The 15705-nt window shown below is 34.8% G+C and overlaps 1 protein-coding gene across 1 annotated transcript in view; it reads right to left on the bottom strand.

Moving 5' to 3' along the window:
• The window catches only part of PTPRD (protein tyrosine phosphatase receptor type D), a 1173827-nt gene that overhangs the window by 452352 nt on the left and 705770 nt on the right, over nt 1–15705 (bottom strand). The window contains exon 9 of the mRNA XM_085043363.1: nt 2298–2340. The gene's annotated coding sequence lies outside the window, so the exon portion shown is untranslated. The remainder of the gene's footprint in view (nt 1–2297; nt 2341–15705) is intronic.

Below are 15705 nucleotides of genomic sequence, written 5' to 3'. Positions count from 1 at the left end.
GAGAAGAATTTAAAGAATGATTTTTCTATTCAAAAATTAAGTATCAGTTGAATTTTTAACAGAGAGGGATGTCTTAGTTAAGTTGCCTAATCATGTTAATCTGTTACCTTCACTTTCATCTTCTCATATTATAAATTCCAGCTTTTTCCTAGAGTCACAACAACCTTTCTTACTTGGTGTGGTCAGTTTTCTTTAGTATCCGTAATGCTTTCCACACTGTATTATTGTCTGTAAACATATTAGTGAGGAATATCAGAGAAGAAAATGCTGGCTTAATTTTATTAAGTCTCTTATGGCTTAGAATAACTCCCTCCATTGAGGCCAGTACAAAACAGTTTGTGTTTGCTGTGATTAGGCAACACAATTTACCTAAGCAAAGATGAATCCTTCTGGAACTTCATACCTAACAACAAGCTTTTTCTGGACTTCTGGTATTGCCGCTGTCATTTAACACAAGACTGAGAGTGAAATAAAGCATAAAATTACATGAAAACAAGAGAGGCCAGAGAAAGACCAAGGTATGTCTCTAGTAACTTATTTAACTACTCACTAGCTGTATTTCTGTGTTGCTTTCCAATTGGTATCATATTCTATAAGCTGTGCTATAAAAGCAATAATGGTCAAAGATCTTTATTATACAATAGCTCCCCTGGGGTATCAAGAAGTTAATACAGGAAATTTTGGGAAACATAAGGACAGCAAAAATATATAGTGTTACTACCCTTGGGCATGTATCCACATGACTACTCCTTAGGGATTTTCTGAAACTAGAGGGATTATCAATGTATTTACAGCTTTATGGGATTTTTCTTTCACCCTTGAACTTGTGGCATATTTTGAATCCCAAACAACTTTTTGCAAGGAGTTTCAGATGTTCCCTAAAAGCCGTATTTATTCTGAACTTTACATCTGTTACTCCCATTTTTCAGGGTATAGTTTTAGTACTGGAATAAAATATCAATGATTGGCTTCTTTTGCTTTTTACACTCCAGACATAATTCTATAAACCTCTGCATGGTCTTTCCTCAGTTTGTGTTTGTTCCGGATTGGAGAATTCTAGATATATTGTCATTACTCATACATTAACTGACTTAACTATTTTTGGGCCTCTTTTTTGTCCTGCTCCTCATCTTGCCCTATGTTGCTTTATTTACTTTTGAGATGAGCTATCTAACTTGTGGATGGAAATTAACCACTTTCAAATTATAAGTGCTTGTGATATTTGGACTGTTTTTCTCAGGGAGTATAACTTCACATTTCCTGCATGCTGAATTTCACCTGACAATTAATTATTCATTCACAGGATCATCTTAGGAATGTTCTATATTTCCCCACAAATAATTAATTTTTCTCTAAATAGTTTAATAACCCCAGGTAAATATGGGGTATTATTTTGACTACCTTTTTCAGTTTTGCTATCAAAGTTTTAAACTTAATAGATAATTTGTGGAACTTGAAGATTCCCCTTGAATACAGAAATGATTGAGCTTCTACAGTGTGACCAACACCCCCAAATTTCCTGTGCATTGTCATACATATGGTTTATAGTATATAAAATGTATTATAAATTCCCAAACATCCTGTACACAAATAAAATAATCAAAAATTTTCTGTAATACTTTATTAGTCATAAATAATTTCTTACTAAGGACTGATCTACTTCAGTTAATACCCTGCCTTACTCATTAAAAAGGGATAGGTCAAGTAACATGTACCTATCAATCATCTTACCTTATACAAAGCTGGTAGAAAGAGTTTTCTAAGTGTGGCACATCCTTTTCATACAGCTATGGCTTGCAGAATATTTACAAAAATCAGTGTATTGCTGTCCAGTTTTACTCAACCTTTGTAGGTAAATATTATTCATTGTCCAAAGGCTAGTGTGAGATAGCACACAAAACAGAAGGCTAGAAATGCTCAGTACCCTTTGTAGTTATGTTGCTAATCATTCAATGCATTTATTAAATTTTCGTTTAATTTGTAGCACAACTTAGCAATCATGCTGTAACAACGAGACTTTTTTCCAAAACTGCAAAATCTGAACTATGATCTTACCCCTGCACTTTAGGAGGTATGCATGTATTTATTACACCATTTACTGCTTCAAGCATTATGCCCTGTTTCTTGACTAGAAGAAATTTGAATTTCAAACAGGATACACTTTTTGAGATTTAATAAATATTGCTAAGCAGAAAGATATTTCTGGTTTATAACACAAAATCCAATCTGAAAGAATTCATAGGCCTTTCAGAAAATAAAAATGAAAACTTAGAAAGTGAGTATATGTGAAATCTTACTTTGAACCTTGCAGATTTTTCTGCTGTCCACTGAATTTTTCACCTAATGGAAAAAAGGAGAAAAATAAAGCTTTGTAAATTAATAATAAATGGCATACTTCGAGAATTTAAGCTAAAAATTATCATAAGAAGGTTTCGGTTTTTACTTTTAAATTCTGAACCCAAGTGAAGAGAACATTCTGTACCTTGAGTACTTAATGTTTAACAGCAAGAGCGTACAATTAAAAAGTACACATATTTCTCAGGTTTCAGTCTACATAACAGTAAATTCTATAATACAAAAGGCAAAAGAATTATACTTCTGAATTATAAGAATGTAAACTCAGTCTTATTTAGTGCATTGAAATACTCAGTTTCATTGTGAAAAGAGAAATAATTTTAATACACTTGATAGAACACATCATGCACTATGTTTGGTGTTTTGCATGCAATCAGTAAATATTTTCAATTTCAAATTGAGAAAATGCAAACATGAGAACCCAATTCAATACTTAGCTAATATGATGAAAAAACTTACAGAGACTCCCTCTAAGAGGTCTAAAGGCAGCTCTCAAAGGGAAGCTACTCTTAAAAGGTGCTGAACTTTTCTATTAAGCAGAAATATTTGCTTCCAAGGGATCTAACAGTTACAGAGGATTTATCAAGTTCAAGACATAGTGGCAGCATGCCTTCAGCTTAAATTTGTGTTCTGAGGCACAGCTGAAGATTTTAAAATTATTATTGTATTGCTTTTACAATTGAAAAAAACCAATCACAGAACTATTCCCCATAATTTATGGTGGAGAAATAGAAAAAGGACTTTTATGTGGGTTATGGTTTAGGACAGGTACTGCCCAATTCAATGTCCCCACTGAGGCACCACTTGCTTACTCCCCCTTTCCACTCCCACTTCCCACTCCAGGATGGAGCTGAGAATTGGAGGAACTAAAGGTGACGATCATCAGATGAGATAAGAACAGATTGCTAGAAACAGCAGTGAGATAAAACGAATTGCAACAACAACAATATTAATGACAAAAGTATTCAAAAGAGAGGGTGATTCACATGAAAAAATGCTCACAATGGACCCGGAGACAATGAGCAAAGGCAGATGGTGCTGCCACGGTGATTTTTTCACAGGAAGCCACGCCCTACTTTTTGGAAGACAGAGGGAGTTCTTTCCCCCTGCCCACAGTTCTGGCAAAAACTAGGACAATGGGTTTGCAAATAACACAGATGGGGTCTTATATTACTTAGAAATGTTTCCTTGATTATATTTTCCACAGGAGAAAATTTACTCATCCTCAATTCTCTACCAAAATTTTTATTGCTTTCTTAGTCAGTCTTAAAAGAAGTTGGGTAGAAAGGAGAGCTATTACTTTAATAGTGATTTTGCTGAACACACTTCTGAAGCAACCAAATTCTTTGATTGAACAACTCCTCTACTTCATATATGTTATATAAAACCAGCAGACGGTATCATTTTCCTTGGCAAACACCCACATAGTTCAAATTCTAGAAATTAAAGTCATGTTATAGGAAGCTGGTCAGTGTATGCTAAAACCTGTGCAGAGAAGTGAAACTGACATGCTTTGTTCTTGAAGAAGGCCTCTGATATTTGCACATTTGCGTCCACCACAAGGCAATCAGGCCCTCCTGCCTTCCCTGGCTGCTTCTACTCTCCCCTCTCACGGGAATGGAGGATGGACTGGCTTAGGTATTCGTCATCCTCCTGGACCTTTTGCTGGAACCGTGCCCATAGCTGTGAAGCAGTGAGTGGATCCTATGTGCACCATGCTGACTTCTACCATATTCTGCCCACATTGCTTGCCAAAGAAGAAGAATGAACAGAAGAAATATAGCTAAAGCTAATTTACATTCAGTTTCCGGGACTGCAGCAGGAGACAAAAAAATGGAAGGAAGGTAATCCAAATCCAAACATTTGTTTTCTGTGCAACAGATGCCTCGGGCCCAAGAGGAGACACTGCAACAATCAACACATTTTTTGTTCTGTTATTTCCTTTGTACTTTCATTTTTGATGAAGGCTTCTGTGCCAGGCCAAGCTCGACAGAACAGCTTTCACTGTTTGTTTATTTTAATCTGGCCCTGAATCTTGCTCTGGTTCATAGATCTCAAAGATAATCTGATTTTTTGTCTCCACAGAACTTTTACTGTATTTTTGAAGATAACTAAGGGAACAATATTCTAAACTGGTACTAACAATTTATTATTATATATTTTATTCTCTTACACTTGATGGAGGTTTTTTTTTGTTCTTTTTTTTTTTGTTTGGTTGGTTTGTTTTTTGTTTGTTTTTTTGGTGTTTTGTTTTTTCTTTTGTGTTTTTGGTGGGGTTTTTTTGGGTTTTTTTTTAATGAAAAGGCTGTATCCTTAAAGGATAGATCCTTAAAGACGGAACATGTAAAATTCGCTCTTCACAAAAATATTGCATTGGGAATTGCCAGAGGAAAAAAGCTCTCTTGGGTATGGTGAAATTGTGAGTTCGTACAAATGAGAAGAGTAAAAAAGTTAACACCATATGTGAGTAAATCTTTTTTGGATATGCTCTATCCAGGAATCATGTCAACATGACTCTGGATTTCAATGCACTTTCCACCCTCCTGCCACATGCTTCCAGGTACTCTGTAGCAAAATGTTTTTAAACAGTAGTTCCCATTAAAGATAAAAGTGTTTTTTACTCCAGGTGCTCCTTTCATCAGTAATTTCAACAAAAGAGACAAAGAAGCCAACCCTGCAAATACCTCCCTCTCCCTAACCTAAAGGGAAAATTTTGAAAATACTTAGATGAATGAATAATTTTTCACATGTGAATAGTCAAAGTGAAGTTCTACTGACAGGGTAAAAGACATAAATTATACATGATTTCGCTCCTTCAGTAAGCATTGAATGCAAGTGACCAACTGAGTGTTAAATATATTGAGCAAAGGAATGTCACTGTGCTCTGAGGCAATTTAGGACATGTATTTCCAAAACATAACAATAAATAATACAAGTCTATTTGAAAAATAGTTCAGAAGAAAGGCATATTTTTAGAGAAGTAAATTACATATGCTGCCATTGCATAAATTAAGAATCTAATGGACAAACAATGGGTGCAACCTTTATTATACTTGGGAGATAAAATGTAATTAAGATAAATGAAAAATTGCCTCTCTGCTACCTGAAAGGTTTCCGTTCCATTTGTAAGAATACTTTAAAAACATCAGTTCAACTCCTCTTGGATACCTCCACAGCTGAAGAGATTCTGTTTTGAATCTGCCTTTTGGATGTTAACTTCTTATGAAGTTCTCCCAGTAAAATGATATAATGGGTTCTGTTTTTCATTCATCAGTCTTTGCTCTCTCTTCTCATATTTCAATAATTTTCTCCCTGTCTCTAGTCAGAGGAACTACACCTTAGAAATTATTTGTTGGCCTTGGAGCAGACTAGTGTTTCCATTACTTTTATTTTTAAATTTTTGTTTGTTTGTTTTTATTGTTATTTACTTAATTTCTTTTTCTTTTTCCCTTTTTTTAAGCCAGACACTGGCTTCAGTAGCAAGGTATCTGTCCTCTTTAACAGACCTCCTAACCCACTTTTTATGCTCCAGCTTTCAGTTACAATCTAACACAGAAAAGACAATACTCCCAAATTTTCCCTGATTCTTTATTGGTTTTTATTTATTTATAAATGAAAAAGCCTAAATATGCAGTTTATCTTCAAGCGATAACTTGCTCAGAAGCAATGCACCAAAGTCTGTTGTCTATTGCCAGTGTTAGTCTTATCTACTTTTATCAAGTTACAACTCTGCTACTTTCAGTGGTATTGCAGGTTTTACACATTGGTCCAGTTATCAGTAAAAGGTTTCCTCTGAGACAAGTGTGAAGACTGTAGGATCATATTTTTAGTTTTCATAATAATTATTAATTAGGGAACAAAGCAGCTGACTTTTTGTATTTCTGCAGAAGAAATGGTTTACTTAATGCACACGCACAATTACACTGAAGGCTAATGCAAGATAAATGCACCACACATTTAGAAAGTCCTTCTCAACAGTGATGCTATGAAACATTTATGAACACTGAAGTCTATACACATCAGCAAGCCTGCTAAAATTGAAAAGAGCTCCTTACTCATGCAAAAATAAGCAGATGCTTAAGTGTCTGCAGGAACAAGTTTTAATTTCTCTCCATGGGTATTGGACAGATCCTCTGCACAGGGATGAACTTCAGTCAATAAAATGATTAACAACAGTAACACACACTGCAGGGAAGTGTATCCACTCCAGGAAAATTAATTTAAGTAATGTTAGCTGCGGTCTGATCAGTGACATGTAAAATCTTAAATCTCTTGAGACATATTGCATTATAGAACAATGTCTGCAAGTATTTTACAGCAACGACTTGTTATCCTATCTTGTGTAGGACATGTTAAGACTTTTCCACTTAATGAAAGGTTACTTTTTGGGTTTATTTCCCAAAAAAAATGTATTGGCCCATGTTTTCCATTTAAAAATATGTTTCCAGTCATCTCTGCTTTATATACTTCTATGTTTCCTTATTGTGCGATTTTCTCTGACTAATTTCCAGTGTTTTGATCTTCCCCAATTCTGGCTATAATAAGAGAAATCTTAGAAGGATTTTTGACTACCCTCTTCTAATTTTCAAAATTATTTATAACTGAAGATACATACATAAATAAGTCTCTTTATCCTGATTTAATAGTCTATCTTCATATTGCCGCATTCATGATATCAACATTTCAATATTTCATCTTGACTTTATAAACTCATGAAATGCTTTTTAAAATCTGAATTACAATATTCACCATCCTTCCGTCCTGGTAGAGAAGTCATAGGATTGGTTCCAAATTCACTGAATGAAATATATGAGTTTTCCTGAGCCCCAAGATGTGGTTTGAATTAGTCCCTTAACTAGCACCAGAAATTAATTTAAAAAAAGTTATGTTTTTTTCGCACCTATGTCAGAACCCCCTGTATAAACAGCAGTTTTTCAATTGTTCCATTATTAAAGCCCAAACTCATTGTACCTGTTCGTCCAATATATTTTTTTTTCTAAAATTTTCTTCAAAGATAAATTAATCAGGATGCATTTTTAATGTGGCCTCTCATTTCTGTAAGTGGTGCTTGAACTTCTCTGTCAGTTTACAGCACTTGCACCTTTGTCTATTTCTTTTGATAAGCTACCATTTAATTGTGGCTTAACTTGTCTTTATAGCTAAAGAAGGGATTACATGATAACCTTTGCTCATTTTTCATTAAAAAATTGATGTGGAAAATTTTTAATTTTGTCATTATGAAGCTAAACAAAATGTAAAGGGCTTACAAAAAGAACAAAGGTAGCAGCAGTTTCTGTGGTAATAAGACATACTAAACTCCATCTTCTATTTTTTCGTGAAGAATTCCTGATGTTAGGTTTTACAACGCATTGACCAGTTCCACTGATTATGTGAAGTTTTAGAAATCTGAGAATATATTTATATGTGTGCATAATTTTGCATGCTGATGTGAAATATATACTTGCTGTTTCATCTGAAAAACATAACTTTGTGTAGCAACATGACCATAGGACATAACCAGGTATATTAACACTCTATAAATTTATATAGAACTGCCATACCAGAAATCACATTCTTGTCTGATACACTAACAAAATTTTCATGCCTCAAAAAGAATAGTATACAAAGAGAATATGCGTAATTGGAGGATAATAATATTGATAATAGACAATTTGTTTCACCACATTTCATCATATATTATTCAAACAAGAGAGATTTTGAGGTTTTGAGTTGGTTTGGAGTTTTGATTTGTTTAGGGTTTGGTGGGGGTTTTTTGTTTATTTTTGTTTTGTTGTTATTATTATTGTTTTTCTTTCTTCTGCAGCTTATTGTTGCTCTGAGGCTATTTTATGATCAGGAGTACCTTGCTTGTAATAAGCTGAAATTGAGTTCAGTTAAGTGGAAATACACCATGGGAAGTGCAGAAATTTCAAAACATGCCCATGATAACAATAAGCAATGTCCTCTGTGTCTAGTTGCTGATGCAGAAAGGATATGTAGAAATAATTGCATATGCAGAAAAGGATTGTATACCTTTACAATGTGCATATTGTATAAAAGAAGATCATTTGTAGGTAAACTTTGGAACAGATCAGTGCTTTACGATGACATAAGATGAATTATAGTGTGTGGGCAAGTCCTAACTCACAGAACTAAAGAATGATCAACAGAACACCCAGAAAATTTACTGTGTTTGTGGGTCAGATTACTTATATTCCTTAAACTCAAGTTTCCTCTGAGCAGGTAAAATTATTTTGTTGCTTAAAAAGTGGTGACTAGCACTTAAAAAGTGGAGACTTGCAGGGCTGTGTAAACAAAATTCACTACAAAAAATTGAAAAAGGGACAAAGTTCATATACAATGCAGACTGTGAACCCACGGGGGGAGGGGGGAGGAGGCAGGGAAAGAGATGGAGAGAGTTTGTTATTGCAATTGAAAAAGAAAACAGGTAGTAAAAACAAGAACCCACAATAGAACTAGCAACCTCTGTGATCATTCACATTGCTTTCTTTTTTTTCTCCCTTTTTGTGATTTGAATTCTGTGGTATACACAAATATGTTTAACACAATGTCAATTACCCTCCTTAAGAATGAAAAGTGGTATCATATTTCTTTAAATATTCAGAGTCCAAAAGGCTCTTTAAAGAGGAATAAAAAAACCCCCAAAACCAAAAACAATTTCAATATAGTGAGATACTTGTAGGAAACAAAATATATACAGTATGCTAACTCTCAGAGGAACCACAGCTAGATAATAATCCTCCACAAGATCTGCCACACTACTAAAATTCTGCTCAAATCAAATGACAACCAAAGTGGATATTTGTCTTAAGACACCTAGCATGGCTTTAGCTGATACTCCTCTACCGATGGGTAAGTAAACGCAATACATATAATACATATAAAATAGTGGTGGAGCCTTTCCACTCCCTTCAGGGACAAATTATTTTCTCCTCAAATATTCCAGTAGAAGAATATGTAGGCCTTTATTATCAAAACAATATAAATTCTTGCTTAGATAGGATGCAAGAAATTGGATGGATGAATACAATGATTTTTGTACATGTAAAGTACTAATAAAAATTTCTGAAATAGTAGCTGTATACTTGTATGTATAAAGAAGTAGAAGAATAACATTAAATAACAGCTGTACCATCTTAATTTTCATGACTTTTAAGCCGTGAAATACTGCATAGATCTACAGCACTACTGTGCAATATTGAATTCTGCCATTTATCTTAAACTAGGAATAAGTGAAACACTGAATATCATTAAAGTTAATAAGGGAATCATCTTAGTTGTTCTCAAGAGGTAATTTTGAACAGGAAAAAAACCCAAAAAATGAGTTTATATTCAGAGTTGCTAGGGAATTAAATGAGATTGTTGCCAAGGTGAAATAATATCTGAAAATTCCTGACATGCATCATCCAAAGGTTTCTGTAGTCTGATCTTCCATTTTGGCTCAGTGTTACCAGGAGATTGAATACACACATATGGTTGCTAAGGACTGATGCTGTTGCCAGGTGAAAATGGCCCATATTAACCTGCCACAAATATCTAAATATGTTGATAGAAGTGTGCTGATAAAAGATAGGAGAAACATATATTGGAAAATTGGATGATCTATTATTTCTTATCTGCAAGGTAACAGTGAAGTGACTTTTCTTACTCTTTGTGCACATGAACTCTAACCCATAAAAGTATCAGTAAAGTACCCAACAATAATGATGATATTATTAAATGAACATTGTGTTCTATAGAATATAAATCATAATCAGGTGTTCAATATAACCTAAAAAATTGTTACTGAGGGGATATAACTGAAGTCAGATAGTGTGTAATTCAGACTAGCAAAGACATATGATCATTGCTTCTTTATCTTTAAAATGGATTCTTTCAGGACATTGTTTCTTCTTAAATGTTATGAAATTTGAGCACCATTATCTCAAAGCAACTAAGAATATGCTTGAAATAAAATAATGAAATAGATACTTTGAACGAAAATGAACAGGTTCTTTAGTTGCTGTGTGTCACATAGGTAACAGGCATCTTTTTAGATACTGGTTGAATTGCAGTCTAATGCCTTTCTGGAAATTTGCATAGTATTGCCAATAATACTTTGCAGTATAATATTGCTTGTAAAACCCTAGTCATCTCAGGGAGCAGCTCCTTCTTTAGAAATCAAATGGAGAAAGGAAATCACCAGAAGCCATTAGACAGAAATATCCACACAGGACGGCTTTAGAAACAGTTACAGTATCCTGTCTTGATGAAGACTACTACAGCGTACTACATGCATATAATTCTTGCTTTCATTTGTCCGTATTAAGTGTGAAGAACTGACCCACACTATGCTACAGAAAAATCTATTGTATTGAATGAATTTATACATATTGAGAAAATTAGTTTATGCAAGAGCAATATATAAATGTCAAAGTCACAGGGCTCAGCCGCTGAGTTTTTCCCTATTAGGACCCTTCCTAGAAGTCATTTAACCATCTCCTGCATCTTTCAAGGTGCCTTTGTTCTTGCTTTTGCCAGGGTTTGAAAGAGACTTGTAAAAAGTAACTTAAAAGTATGATCTCTACAAAATATCTGTTTGCTTTTCCACCCAAACTCAGAAGTAACTCTTGAAGTCACAAAAGCTAAGAAAGCACATGACTGCTCTTGTGTTGTGGAAGTTTATGTCTGTATGCTTAGCTTTGACTGACACATTATTTCTTCTCTGGACCCCAATCTATTTTCTGCCTCACTAAACTTACAAAACTCTGCATAAATTTTTCTTCTCAGCATCTTCTGCAATCCTATGAACACACTGTCTTCCTGTTCATCCCTTCAGTCAGTAAGTGCCAGCTGCTGGGTTCTGGAAACAGTTTTATTTATGTGAAGTAAAAGAGTGGGGGGGAAAAAAAAAGTAGTTGATCAGAAAGCTGTGAAAACAACAAGATTGAGCTGAACTATTGAATTAGAATGTTTGAGTCAAGTAAAAGAAATTATTATGATTTCCGTCAATCAACATATAAACAAACTTAGACCAGATAAGTTTTCCAAGGAAAGATAAAGCTCTGAGTGATTTCAGTCTATAAACCAATCCCTTTTTGATCTGTTAAGCATGAAACAGAGGTCATGTTGAGAAATTAAAAAAAAGAAAACAACTCTGTGGAATGAACGTAAAATAATTATCTTCTTATATTCTGCCATATTGCATCTGTCAAAAATGTCCTCATTTTTAATGAAAAATACGGAACACCCCATGCATGCACCATCATATTTTTACAAGTTATAAAACATATGTGCATTCTCAATACTTAGAATGGAAGTATTTATAATATTTTAGCCAAATATCATTAATATGTCAATATATAATTAACACTGAGTAAATTGTATGATTTTCAATGGCTTCAATAAGGCACTGCCTCCAGAGTGAGAGAGGAAAGTGGTCTTGATGGAGATGCAATGGAGAGAGGTTCAGCTTCACATGGATCTGAGTCCCCCTGCAGAGCTTCGAAGTTACATGAATACCTGTGATATGGAAGGGAATGATACTACTGGGTAGTGGCGCATGAATGTCCTGCCTTGCTGATGAGCCACACACACCTCAACCTTTTCTGGAAGAAAGGGATAGAAGCAGGTCTCACCAACATACACAGCAGCAATGGTATCTCCTGTCAAAATTCATTGCATTTGAAGACTTTGCAAAGGTCAAGAATGTATCAGAAATGACAGATCTCTTATGAGAGTCTATCACATTGTACCTGTTTTGGTAAGAAATAATATTGTTGGCAGTACTCTCTTGTACAAAAGGTGTCACCTTGCTTGCTCAACACAGCTTGTTTTTCCCAAGTAACAACTCTGAAGTAGGGAAGAGGGGTCTACATTTCGCCTCACTGTGTGTTGTCCAGCCCCTGCTATCTGCCAATGGGAGAAAACTTGATGATCTTTGTTAGGCATAGTACATGAAACCTCAGACTTTTTCTGTGTCACTATTTGTGTTTGACCAGTCACTATTTTTCAAGACCAGAAACATGTAGCAGATCTTGTATGGCTTAAAGGATAGCCTTATTCTTGAGAAGATTCACTTTTTCCTCACTGATTTTCTTGGAAACTACTGATGTCTGAGTGAAGAACAGAAGTGGTGCATGTAGCTAAGGAGACTAGAGAATCCAGAAACACTTGAATTGCTCGGAGGAATTGCTAGGAAGTCTCCAATTGTTTTGGAGACCTAGGGAGTTACACATGTCCAAACAGAAGTCACATTTACAGTGTCATATACCAAGGCACTGTGTGTCCCCAGTGTCAGTAAACTGGATCACTCCAAGTAACATCTTGACATTCTTGTAATGGCTAGAGTCTGGATATATGCCATTGTTATTTTATTTTCCAATTAATAAAGTTCAGTGGTAACTCCATACATGTCTCTCTTGCTCTCAGAAATGATGTTCCCAATGGGAAGAAAAGTTAGGATGAATAACACAGGCCTTCTGTGTCGCGTTTGAGTGATCAGTGGGCTACTCATGGGCGAGAGAGAAGTGTTGTTTTAAACTCAAAATAGCTGTAATTTACCATAAGAAAAATAACCAAACTCAAACAGAACATTCCTGCTGTGTTCCTCTGTCTTTAATGTGCCATCATATATCATGCCTTTGTGATATGTAAAAAAATAGGAGGCCTAATTAAAATTAAATTTTCTGCAATGAGTAGTTGGAGAGGTTGTTTTATTGTGCTAATAGTAACATTGCAATATAGGAGCTATGAACAACAACATTGCAATGTATTCAGAAGTCTGCTAAAGAAATATACCAGAGATTCCAACAGATAAAATACAGCGATAAAACACCTAGAACAATCTTACCTTAGGGACAAATTTAGTATTTGTGTGGAGAAAGAAATGATTTATCATATTGTGTATGTATGTGTGTGTGTGTGTGTGTGTGTGTGTGTGTGTGCATATATATTTATATATATACACACATACACATATGTTAATATTCACAAGTAAATTTTCAAATAATTTTAGAATTTCCTGATCGGAGGAAGAAGCAGAACTACTATTTAATGAAAAAATTGACAAACTAGAGCCCCTAATAAAAGAAATGCCTTTGCACCTCTTTCATTTGTTTACTGGTGAGGCTTAGATGATGGGATACAAAAAGGTAATAAAGGCTACCCATTGATCCAGTCCCTGAGAAAGCCAAAGAAGATTCATCCAAGTAGTCAAAATCAGCATGCACTGTCCCAAGTGCTAAGCTAATTAGGAAATCTCATGATTTCTGGTAAGAGTTAACCAGATCTTCCAGACAAGCCAGTATAGTTTTCCATGTTTTCTGGAACTGAGACGCATCTGGAAATATGGAAAATTCCTTTTATTTTTGATACTTGCTTCTCTGCACAATTGTTATTCAAGTTTCCTACTTTTTTCTTTAGATAGTCTTTGAAATTAGTCATTAAAAGAAACTTAAAGAGGACCACTGATAAACTTTATAAATAACATTCTAAAATGTTAATATACTTTGAATTTACTGGATCCTACATATCATCCTATGAAGGAGAAATATGTGTAAATCCTAAGGTCTTCCCCTTGTCTTACTTGTAACTACCTAACAAAGAACCATGTGAGGCATTGTGTTTACAAGGAAGATTCAGAGAAACTGCTCCATTCTTATGTTTTACCAAGAGTATGGAAACAGGATGGAGTCATGATGTTTATATTAGAGATCTTAAGGGAAAAAAGATGCATCACCATAGAAAATGGTCCTCCAGCTGTGTCCTTCATCTTCAACATATAAAACTTGAACCTTTTCCCTTGCTGTTCTGCCCACTTTCAAGGCAATGATGGAGCTCTGTTGTGTTAGCAAGGGGATACCATGGAGAGGTTTGTTTTTTCTTTTCTGAAAGTACTGTGATAATACATATACAGTCTTCTCTTCATTCTTTTGAGACAGAGTAAACCACTGAGTTCTGACAAGACAAATACTTACTTTCCAAACATATACATATCTAAAGTATCTCCATACAAATAAAAATATGTGTATATCAACAAATAAATAATCAGACTTATGGAATGGTATATTTTACATGGTAGATGGAGCCAGAATTCAAAGAGGTCTCATTATAATCCGGAAAAAGTCACACCAAACCAACATTTTGAGCCCCAAAGGAAAAAAATGGAAGCAAGCAATAAATTTGTAATGCATAAAAGGAAGACACCTCTGGTTTTACAAAACAAGTAGTTATTATAATACAATTATCAAATACACATATTTATAAAAAATATATAATAAAGTTTGGTTACAAACCCAAACTTTTTACACAAACATACAGCATTTGGCAGATCATAGGGCTTTTGAAGTATGAAGTCAAATGTCACATATAACATTTATCTGACTGTCCAAGCAAACCTTTTTATAGGCAATATCTATGTATATAACATCCCCTCAACACTGTGTTTTACTCTAGGGTAAACTCACTAAAGAGTTTTCAATGAAAACAGCCAAAAATAAACTTTTTGCAGCAGGATATTAATGAAATTGGCACAGTCACAGTGATGACATAAGCAGCAACTATTGTTTTCTAATTTCCGTGAGTAGTGAAAATAACTAGCACAATAAAAAGCCATGACAGAAAAATTCTAAAGGACTGATTTCCTGCTTTTTGGCTTTATAACCTGATGTCATCTATAACTACATGTCCCTGTGCTCAAATTTATGCAAATGATTCCTGCTTGTAAGGAGAAAAATGTTTTTACATTGACTTGCTGGAGAACCATCCTCTTTTTCTCTGATTTCCTGTTCTACCATAGGATTTTACACTCAATTTATCAGGCAATTAAAACTTGAATCAACAGTTACATAGCAATTGTGCTATAAGGGGAATATACTGCAAACAAAGGTTTGATTAACTCCTCAACATGGCAGTAAAAATAGTAGCTGGGGTCTGTGTATCATCCTGATAAAAAACAAACCACTTAGTCTTTAACTGCCCTCTCTGGTGAACAGAGAAAAGGATGGGATGTAATGGTAATAATGATAAAAAATGGACTAGGCAAAAAGTAGCCAATTTCAATCTTTGGTCAGTGAGTAAAAACCACTGCTGCTTTGTTGTGGTGGTTTTGATTGGCCCAAAACATCAGCAAGGTATCTTTACCATCTAAAAGAAAGTTAAACCCCTCAGAAGCTGTTGTAGTAGGCCTGAGGAAGTGTCTGAGGGGTGGGGAGTGGCACAAAGATGGCTCCTGTGTGTCCTGAGTGAAAGTTCTGGAAGTTTTACATCAAGTCCAGCAGAGCCAATCTCTGATGGCTCTGAAGGTGATGGACATGCTGCCGGCCAAGTTTGGGCCAATTGAAGATGTTA

Source organism: Lichenostomus cassidix, chromosome Z (assembly GCF_008360975.1).
Source record: "Lichenostomus cassidix isolate B80296 chromosome Z, HeHo_3.0, whole genome shotgun sequence".
Lineage (NCBI taxonomy): Eukaryota > Metazoa > Chordata > Aves > Passeriformes > Meliphagidae > Lichenostomus > Lichenostomus cassidix.
Note: the sequence above shows the minus strand (reverse complement) of the source record. Positions and strands in the feature narration are given on the sequence as shown.